Here is an 11,349-nt window from a genome sequence, read left to right as displayed (position 1 = left end):
ACACAAAGGCACAGGCTGAACGACATAAATATAATATAAACAAAAATATTAACATGAAAAATGTTTATAAATTAAAAAATTATCCAAGCCCGACTGACGCGAATGACTTGGTGAGATTAAGCGATTTATCACAATATATATACTTAAATAAAACGGCTGTGTATTCTAAAGATACAGAAGTGTTGATATTATCTCCAGGTCATACAGAATTCACAGTTCGAATTAAAATAAATTTTTATAAAGAAGGGCGTATCGTTTGTATGAGAATAGAACAATGGGGGTATGATATGAATGATTTAGGGTATAATTGGTCATTTAAAATTAACCTCGAAGACCTGGAACAATTAAATCAGTCTCGTAAGGAAGAATATTATCCACTTGGTATCGAGAATGAGTTTTGTGGAGCCACGATTAGTAAACAACAAATAAAAGAATTTAATAAGGGTAAATATAATAATGGTTTTGCCCTTGTTTATCTCATGAAAACAGAAAAAAACAGGATTATATATAATAAGTAAGGAAATACAAAATGATTTAACTATGGGAAGATGGGGAGGTGTTTCGTGCCATAATATTATTCTAACATATATTTCTAATACATAAATGACAGCAAGAAGGCTTCAAGAAAATTATCATTTCTGTGTTCAAGCATACCTTCAAGAAAAGGGTATTCGGTATTTTAATAAATATGTTCTACAACATAAGAATGAGGTATTTTCAATAAAAGATTGGCATTATGCTGATGTTGATAAACCAACAACTTTAGATTTAATTAGAATGTTAAATAATGAAAAAATTATAAGGTTAAGAAAAGGTAAGGCTCTTTTAGAAATTCAAAAGAAATTTTATTGGTATCCTGTTGTAAAAAAATTATTTTGGATACAGGAATAACAAGAAATCCTGATGAATATATGTATAATATTCTATGGGGTGTAAACGATTCAAGTATAGTAAGGGATGAGGAAGGAGTTGAAGAAGAGAGGGAAGAGGAGGAAAAGGAGGAGGAGGAGAGAGAGAAGGAGGAAAGAGAGAAGAGAGAGAGGGAGGAAAGAGAGAGAATGAATAAATATCAAAATATGGAAACCAGTGAGATTCAAAAAAGAATAGAGGTATTAAAGAAATTAACTTATCTCACCAGGGAGGAATACAAAGAATTAAAAAGTCTATTTGCAATACTTTCGACAAGACTATCGACATCGAGAAGACATGTATTTTAATTCAAGTTTTTTCTTAAATAAATGGAGGAGAGAGTAAAGGCATTTCTAAGGATTCTTTATGTTTTAAAAATTAAGATTCAAATGTGCATGTTGGAAACTAAAAAGGTTTTTGCACTCTGCAGAAATTTTTCTCATAAATAAATGAGTTATTGTCTCAAATGTAAAAAGAAAACTAATACTAAAAATATTTCATATATTAAAAGTAAAAATAACAGGGTTATACAAAAAGGTATATGTTCGGTGTGTGGTTCAAAAAAAATCAATTTATCTCCAAACACAAACTCGGAGGAGATATACAAAAGTTTTTATCAGGAAGTAAATTTACAACTACTGGAATACCAGGGGAATTACATCTTCCAGGGTATTCTTTCTGTGGTCCAGGCACAAACTTGGATAAAAGATTAGATGAGGCAGACAATCCTAAATCCTGGAGTAAACCAATCAATAGAGTTGATGAAGTGTGCATGAGACACGATATTGATTATGGGAATACCACAACGTTGGAAGAAAAGCATGAAGCCGATAGAGAAATGTTATATAATTTGTCTCTGATACAAAATCCAACCTTGAGAGAAAAAGTTGATAGGTTCATCGTGAAGAAGATGATTAGTGCTAAATTGAAACTTGGACTTGGAAATTCAAAAAACTTATAGGCTCTAATGATGCCATTAAGACTGAAGAGCAATTAGCTGATGAATTACATAAACCAATATTCACAAAGTTTCAGAGAAGGAAAGTTTATTCCAAGGAAGTTGATTATATCTGGTCTGCTGATTTGATTGAACTCAATAATGATAAGGGGTACAAGTATGCTTTAACCGTTATTGATTTGAGGAGTAGATATGCGTGGGTTGTCCCTTTAAAAACAAAACAGGTAATACTCTTATGTTAGCTTTTCAACAGATATTTAATAAAAGTAAGAGAAAACCTAAGAAATTGTGGACTGATGAGGGTAGAGAGTTTTATAACAAGACATTTATGAATTTTCTAAAAAATAACAGTATTACATTATACAGTACCTTTAATGAAGGGAAGGCAGTTGTTGTTGAACGTTTTAATCGTACCTTAAAAGAGAGACTATATAAAAAATTCACACAACTCGGTTCACAACAATGGTCATCTTTTATTCAGGATATTGTGGATAAGTATAATGACACGATTCACACGTCAACGAATATGAAGCCATCAGAAACATTTACAAAATTAAAATATGAAAAAGAGATTAATGTCAGAAAACCTAAGTTCAAAGTTGGTGATATCATAAGAATATATAGGTGGAAATCTCATTTTGAAAAGGGTTTTACTGAACGATGGACGAAAGAACTTTTTAAAATTGTTGATGTAATAGATACAGTTCCTTGGACTTATAAAATATATGATTTGGAAGGGGAAGAGATTTTAGGTTCATTTTATTCACAGGAATTACAAAAGACAAAACTAAGCAGATAATACACCTTTGTGGACACTCGAGGGCCAAGTCCGAGGTGTATAACAGTATATAATGTGTGTCAAGGGGGACGTTCTTAGATCTGTGAACCCCAAACACAGAATCCTCAACTGAATAGTCAAGGTTTAACTTTTGTTTGTGTGTGTGTGTGTAATGGGAGCAATAGGTTGGCGCTTCACTCCCTCCTACTATACACCGTTGTGGACACTCGAGGGCCAAGTCCGAGGTGTATAACAGTATATAATGTGTGTCAAGGGGGACGTTCTTAGATCTGTGAACCCCAAACACAGAATCCTCAACTGAATAGTCAAGGCTTAACTTTTGTTTGTTGATGTGTATGTGTGTGTGTGTCCCAACCCTCACATTCAAAATCTCAACCCCAACCCTCACATTCAAAATCTCAACCCCAACTCAATCCTCGCCCAACACAATGTCTTTTTCAAAATGAGATTTCCACCTATATATATATATATTTTTACGTTTTTTTTTCTTCTTCCAATTCTGTCTTTTAAGGCTTTCAGGTTTGATGACGTAGAAAGGGGGAGTAAGCCTGCACTTTCTTCCCAGAACTTTCTTGATCTTGCTCCCATCAAGCACCATCCGACAAAGAACTACATCGATAGGTTTAGATCCCAAAGAGTGATAGCAACTCCAAAAGTCTCCAAAATATAAATATAAAATAATAATAATAATAAATAAATAAATAAATAAATAAAAGCCCCCAAAAAAGTTTCAAGTGTCCAACATAAACCCAACTTTCCAAGTCTTCAAGGTATAACCACATTCCCGTTGAGTTTCCAAGATATGTATCACATTGTGAGTTATCAATCCAGAACCCACATTTCAAGTATTCAAAGTAAAACCAACTTACAAAGTCTCTTAAGGATAACTCATTTACTGATTTTTTCAAAATTTGTGAGTCTCCAAGGTAGGCCCCATATTTAGAACCATCTTGGCAGAACCCTTTTCCTGAGTCTCCAAGGTAGTTATTTAAACCATCAAGGCAGAACTCATTTACTGATTTTTTCAAAATTTGTGAGTCTCCAAGGTAGGCCCCATATTTAGAACCATCTTGGCAAAACCCTTTTCCTGAGTCTCCAAGGTAGTTATTTAAACCATCAAGGCAGAACTCATTTACTGATTTTTTCAAAATTTGTGAGTCTCCAAGGTAAAACTTGTATTCTGGCTCATCAAGGTATAACTTGTTCAGTGGGTATTGTCTTGATAACTCACAATGAGTACTATTGCTGTAAAACTCTTTTTCAGGATTTTGCTGGTCTCCAAGGTATAACTCTTTGGTTGGGTCATCAAGGACGAACTCGTTCTGTGGGTCTTGGTCGCTCATAAGGTCTTCAACCAAGCCAACAATTTCGCCCCAAGTTGTAGCAAAAGCAGTATTTTCATTTCGTATTTCAGACACAATTTCCTGTGAGAGAAAATAATAATGTATTAATTAAGTTATTTAATTATTAAATGAGTATGCTTCAATCAAAGTTTGAAAATAGGAAAATAAAAAATCTTACCTCAATAGATAAGAGGTTTGAATCCAGTTCATCAACTTGAAGGTTTAGTTCCATAGAAGACAGAGAGTTCCAAGGAACACCAAAGTCATCCCACTCAAGGTCTTCAACCAAGCCAACAATTTCCTCCCAAGTTGTAGCAAAAGCAGTATTTTCAGATACAATTTACTGTGAGAGAAAATAATAATGTATTAATTAAGTTATTTAATTATTAAATGAGTATGCTTCAATCAAAGTTTGAAAATAGGAAAATAAAAAATCTTACCTCAATAGATAAGAGGTTTGAATCCAGTTCATCAACTTGAAGGTTTAGTTCCATAGAAGACAGAGAGTTTGAGACAAGCACACAGAACACCATTGCCAGCAAGAACAAATGTTTAAAATGGAGCCTGGGTTTGAAGCTTTTATAGAGAAAGACTGGTGGGTGTGGTTTCCTTTGGAAATTCCCTGGGCAAGCCTAGGCAAGCCTTCATTGGGAAATTTTTCAAAACCATAACATCCTGTAATTTTCTAGTGATTTCTTTGTGAGTCAGAGATGAACTGGAAATGATGTAAGAGTGGGCGGGGCTTAGCAAAAGTAGGCGGAGCTTACGAAAAGTGGGCGTGGCTTAGAAAAAATACCTTATGAAAAGTGGGCGGAGCTTAGCAAAAGTGGGCGGGGCTTAGGAAAAGTGGGCGTGGCTTAGAAAAAATACCTTATGAAAAGTGGGCGGAGCTTAGCAAAAGTGGGCGGGGCTTAGGAAAAGTGGGCGTGGCTTAGAAAAAATACCTCATGAAAAGTGGGCGGAGCTTAGCAAAAGTGGGCGGGGCTTAGGAAAAGTGGGCGTGGCTTAGAAAAAATACCTTATGAAAAGTGGGCGGAGCTTAGCAAAAGTGGGCGGGGCTTAGGAAAAGTGGGCGTGGCTTAGAAAAAATACCTTATGAAAAGTGGGCGGAGCTTAGCAAAAGTGGGCGGGGCTTAAAGAAAAGTGGGCGGGGCTTAACAAAAAATAACCTGTGGCTCAGGAGGTGGTCAAACAAGAGCATTAAGAGAAGTTTATCATTTCGTAATGGCACAAATGGGGTATCTTAAAAAATATAAAGATTCAAATGTTTTGTTTGTCAATATTTTAGATGGGGATTATTGTGCAAAGAAAATTAAACTATTGAAGGAATTTGAGAATGAACAAATCTTTATAGGTTCAATGAGTGAGCTGTTCAACCCCCAGGTGTTCAATTCAATGAGGTTCAACCTCCAGGTTAAAAGGGGAGACAAATAAATATACCTTGGGATAAAAAGGGGATTTATTTTTAGGGAAAAAAAATATAAATCGCTGAAAATCCCCCATTCATTTACATGGGGCAAAGTGAGCCAGAATCAGTATTCTTACCCTACTAGGGTTTTACAAAGTGCACCATATTGATGTGGACAAATTTTCTGGGAAAACAACATTAACTGGAACAGCACTCTTCGACCTCGCATGGTCGACAGATATGCCTCCACACCCATGATTGAACACTTTTATGGGTTTTTTTTAATGGCTGCTGAACCACGTGAACGATGACGTCATCAACCCTCGTACAATTTAGCCCAATCTGGCCATCAAAAATTTTCCAACTGATCAGATGTGGCGTTCCGTGTATGCAATTATGACGTCATAACGAAGCCACGTATGACATCATCAAAAAAAATTCATACATGTTTCCCATGGGGAGTACTTGCCAAGTACCAAGTTTAAATTTTTTCCCTTGGTGCTGTTTCGGAGAAACAGAGGTCCAAAGTTTTTCCATTTTTCCACCATGGCTGCCGCACCACATAACCTATGATGTCATAATTATCATTAAAACGTCCTGCATGAGTAGTCGCACCTATGGTGAAAATTTCGTGTCAATCAAATAAGCAGTTGCAGATAGAAGACAAAATTGGCATGGACAGATGGACAAACGTACATATGTACGGACAACAAAATGCCTCCAGCGACTTCGTCGGTGGAGGCATAAAAACTACAACCTTGTTCTACTTATCCATGGATTTCAGAGAAATTTATTGTGCAACGGCAGGTTGGCCTGGAGCCCTACATAGACTCTGCTCTGAGTAGTCTCATCTCGGTGTGAATCTCAGCACTCGGGTTGACGTTAAGCCAGGTGTCCCGTCTGCCGGCATTAGTTTGTGGACATTAAAGATCCCACAGTGTCCTTTGTGAGTTATTGCCGGCACCCTGAACAAATTAATTCCTGTTCTAGCCTCTGGAAAGTGTTGGTTGCATCAGTGGCTACATACCAAAGAAGAAGAATGCACCAATAAAAGAGTGTGCAGCTTGAAGCGGTGAAACAACAGTCACATCGAATGAACGTATCAATTATGTGACTGTCCACATTTATGCTTGGAGACCATGAACATGTGCATCAATATCCAGAAGAGAACACGACTGGAAGAGTGGAACAAACACCAGGGTTATGCAAATCCCAAAGGTTTTTTTGGGCCAAATTTGAGCACTCACTTTTGGCCACAATTGTCCAAATTGTGTGTGTCAGCCTGTACACATTCAATGAAGTCAATATCTTTAATAATGATTTCATCTTTTTGAATAAAAGCATTCTGGTGTTTCACATGCAACATGCGAACCACATGGTCAATATATTAATGGTGCAGGAGGTTCCCTTTTCGTGCTACACGAGGCCATTTCCACAAGTTTAGGCAGCAAAACTGACATTGCCGTTGCCTCGAAAGGTCCAGATGCAAGAAATCTTGACTCAATGCGGGAAAGCTGTAAGTCCCGTCGAACGGTGGAGGATTTAGGGAAGAGGTGTGAATCGTCATCGCTGGGCGACATTATAAAAGGAATCTGGAGTCAGACTCAGTCAGCCAGCAGTCAATCTGGAGTCAGACTCAGAGTCAGCCAGCAGTCAATCTGGAGTCAGACTCAGACTCAGACTCAGAGTCAGTCAGCAGACGTCACGCCCATTTCGCTCATTCACCAGCACCCACCCCAACCTCCAGGTTCACCGGCATGGGACACTCTAACCTGCACCGAACGTTCTCCACACCAAGCAATCTACTGGGTTTGGCCAGGGAACTCTGCTGTCTTGTGAATTCCCCTCGTCTTCTCTCGTGTGTCTGAGACCTAAAGGACTTAGGTAATTAAGGATCTGCCATCCGTTGCTTCGTTTGTTCCGTGGGCACCTGCACCAGTAAGGGTTCAATTGGGGAATAGTTTTAGGAATTGGATCCACTGTATTTGATTATTGTTTACTTCTTGTATATTCCTGATCCTGTGCTTGTTTCTTTAGGAAATTTGCAAACCTGACGTGGTCTCTGGTTGATTCTGTTTGTTATGATGGTTTCACCTCATGGGTATATCCTGTTAAAGGCAGATTGATTCGATAATGTCGCATCACATGACTCGGATCCTCGGCCGGATGGATATTAAGATCTGTCACGTGGCTGCCTATCGGCAAGGCACTCGCTCGTACCGAAGACCTGTATTTGCACGGTAACGCATAACGTGGCACTGGATACGGTATCTGACAGGAGGTCACTGTCTCTGGGACGAGGGACTGTTATGATCATTTTGACACTATTCGTCGTATTGCAACTGGGATGGTATGGTGACAAACATCGGTGATCAGGAGTGTGGGATTCGAACCCCCACTCGCAGGAAACTAACATCGATGGCCGGAGTTTGGGATTGGACCCGAGGTGCGAGTGATCATGCCTCAAGGCCAAATTACGGAGCATGCATTGAGCGAAATTTTTCAGCCGTAACGATGTCAGGACAGGGTGAACAGAACCAGTGGGGGGAGGGGGAGGTGAACTTGCTTGACAATGCCACGACCCAGTTTGAGATTGTTGAAGAGGGACTTCTAGAGGGTGCAGTGGAGTTATCCTTCATGCCTCGTAGCTACTATTATTCTTCCTGAGCTAGCTCCCGGTGCCCCCAAATGAACGAGCACGAGAAAGCAGCAGGCCAGTGTTGCCACGACAACGGCGGGCTGGCATTGTGGCTCAGTGAGTCGGTCTTTTTTTGAGGAAGGGCACCCTGAGTGATGGGTGCGCGCTGGCCCGGAGTAGGCCATAGGGTCCTTCAGGAGCGAGCCGGATTTGTGGGCCCGGGTACCACGTATGCAGGTATGTCATATGCAGCCTGTGACTGTTGGTTGCATCATTTTCTGTAAGTGTGGCTATGCCGCTGATGCAGAACTCCTGATACCAGTAAGCTGGTACTCATTTTGCCGACCTCGGAAGGATGACAGGCTGAGTCAACCCATCTGGTGTTATTTCAACGGCATGACAGGGTATCGAACTGAAGACCCTAAGATCTTAAGCAAGCCACCTTAACCATAAATCCAACACCAGACTTTGCCAGGGAGTGCACAAAGGGAAAGCCAGTAAGACCGTCCCTATAACTCGGACGGGAGCATGTACTCTCTGTGGCGGCCCTAGCGGCTCGGGGGGGTGTCGTGCCTGCAGATGGAGCCACACTGCCCAACCAGGATATTCTGCAGAAGCATGGATAGAAAATTTGAGGGCCAGGCCGAAACTGTTAGAGCATCACCATTGTGGGACGGCAAATAAATTGGTTTCGTAGAACCACTGTAGAGGGGTGTTAAAGGTTGATGAGAATGTCTTTTTTGTATGTGATGGGGTGCAACAATTAAGCAGTCCTGGTGCCAGGTATTAGCTGAAGGGATTTTATTCAGCAATTTTAGACCAAACAAGTGAATGGAAAAAGAACCCTAAAGTCAACCTCCAAAAAGTTATTGCATTGTCAAGCAGGGATGGTTATGACCAACCACTGTCTCAGCTGCTGGCAAATAATCACTACAAGTGCACAATCTACCCATCGACCATGTCTTAGTAAGCGCGGGAAGCACCGTCCTTGTTAGGCCCAGAGCAGGCCCGTTCTGGCAACTGGCATTTGTTGCTTACTCTTTGCAGTTACCGCCCACCGGGCTTCTTCCCATGCCCAAGTGGTCCAGTCCTCCAAGGATAACTCTCGAGAGTAGCTGGTTGATCCACCAGAGGGCCCTTCGCACACTTTACCAGGAAGACCTCGTCCGGCCTCTCATCAACTAACCCCCTCTCTTTCACGCTCCCCATCCTCTTCTTCAACTTTCCTCCAGGCAGTGACTTTCACCTCCCCCCTCTCTCCACAAGCTGACAACCAGATCTCTCGGCAAACGTTTCCTATTTTAGTCTTCTCACATCCAAAGCCATTGTGATAGCATCATGTTTTATTTAATTTCACATCGCTTAAACAAATAGCCTTGTTAACGTTCTAATACGAACTACCACTCTCTATTGAACTGAAAGAGTAGAAGGGAACACACACTAAATTTCACTTTCAGAGATCTTCCCCGCTTGTTTTGTTGGCGACCTGTCCAACAGGGTTTAACGACAGCACCCTCATCCTTTGTTTATTTAAAAAACACTACAATGACAATCTTCAACATCGCAACATTGCCAGATATGCCTCTTCCCACATGATCACATCATTATACATACTTGTACCAAGTTTGATTTAAATTCCTGAACCGAGATTAAAAATATTAAATAATTATGGCTGTCAGTCCATGCATCCGATCAGGTTGAAATTTAGAACATATATTCCACATGTCTACTAGATCATAACTGTGATGTTTCACATTGATTGATGAAGCGGTTAAAGAAAGATTTTATTTTAAAGAATTTTGTTCAAACAAAATATCGTTGCCAGACTATGTCAACTATTAATTATTCGTGAAAACTCTGGAGTCCCAAAGGCTCAGGGAACATATAAGTGAAGTTTCCCTTCGATCTGTCAAGCAATTCTGGAGAATGGCTTTTGTCAGGTCAGGTTCGATCTGTGACCTGCTCCAGGTACCATGTAAACCTGTACTAACCTGTTCCATGGTCGGGTTGTCGGCGACTAAACCGTCTCCCCCACCAGGTTTTCTGGTGAGGAGGGTGTTTGGATATGGAAACCCAGCAGGATTAAAAACAAAACCTGTCAAAGGGCGGAGGAGCTCCTTGTGAGCCAACGGCCATCCATATCTAGTGCCCAACTGTGTCTGCGGACGTCCTCCTGCAGTTGGGTTACTTTTTATGAGGAGGTTGGTGGCAGGATTTGCACTCCGGCCACCGTAAAACCCTTCATTCCGCAAAAAAATCTGAAAACCCACTCCATGGGAGTACCTCCTGTGCAGCTTCCCTTCGCAGGGCAGCTCACTGGATGATGGGATTGGGGCAAAGCCTTCGGGACCCCCAATCTTTGATGATAGGAGGGAAACCACGGGGTAACATCCCTGGGTCAGATTGCGGGAGAGTGTGTCGGAGTGGTGCTGAGGTGTCGTCCACCAGACGGCGGTCTCCTTGGGTTAACCTGAGGCGGTCCCTTCGGGTGGGTGCCTGGAATGTCCTATCCCTAAGAGAGGATGATCACCTGTCTCTGTTATCATCTGAGCTCAAGCGTTTGAACATCGGGATTGCAGCTCTCTCTGAGGTTCGGAGACCGGATTGCGGCAAGATAATGGTGGGTGGTTACACCTACTATTGGTCTGGTCGCTCTGATGGTTACCATACCCAAGGAGTTGCTGTAGCTGTGTCCAATAAGCTGACCCCAATGATAATTGAGGTAACACCGGTCAACGAGCGTATTATGAGATTAAGGATTCGTCACTCCTTTGGGGTCATTTCCCTGGTCTATGTTTATGCTCCGACTGAGGCGAGTGATCTCACCGTGAAGGATGCATTCTACGCCACGCTCGAGTCTGTGGTTGATCAGTGCCCCAGACGAGGTGCACTTCTACTCTTGGGAGATTTCAATGCATCGACAGGAACTGATAGGGATGGTTATGAGGTGTGTGTTGGTCCCCATGGGTCAGGAACTATGAACCAGAATAGCACTAAGTTCCTTGACTTTGCAAGAAGTCATGGACTTAGGGTGGCTGGTTCATGGTTTCAGCGCCCACAAGCTCATCGCTGGACTTGGTATTCCAAAGCTGGCGGTGTGGCAAAGGAGATTGACCATGTCCTCATTGACGGTCGTTGGAGGATGATCCAGAACTGCAGGGTCTACCGGAGTGCTCAGTTCCTCAATACTGACCACAGGCTTGTTGTAGCAACTCTAAAGCTGCACCTTAAATCCTGGAGAATGGTACCATCCCAGCCTAGGCTGGATGTTGGCAAGCTCAGGGATGAGAGAGT

At 41.3% G+C, this 11,349-nt stretch overlaps 1 long non-coding RNA gene across 1 annotated transcript; it reads right to left on the bottom strand.

Annotated features, from left to right (window-relative positions):
• Positions 1-2,320: 2,320 nt before the first annotated feature.
• Positions 2,321-10,502, bottom strand: LOC147015656 (uncharacterized). Its single transcript, XR_015049780.1, has 2 exons — positions 4,188-10,502; positions 2,321-4,090 (listed from the first exon to the last, which is right to left on the bottom strand). It is a non-coding gene; the product is annotated as an uncharacterized LOC147015656 (long non-coding RNA).
• Positions 10,503-11,349: the final 847 nt, after the last annotated feature.

Source organism: Eptatretus burgeri, chromosome 12 (assembly GCF_056783735.1).
Source record: "Eptatretus burgeri isolate ZD-2024b chromosome 12, Ebu_testis_v1, whole genome shotgun sequence".
NCBI classification, from domain to species: Eukaryota; Metazoa; Chordata; class Myxini; order Myxiniformes; family Myxinidae; genus Eptatretus; species Eptatretus burgeri.
Note: the sequence above shows the minus strand (reverse complement) of the source record. Positions and strands in the feature narration are given on the sequence as shown.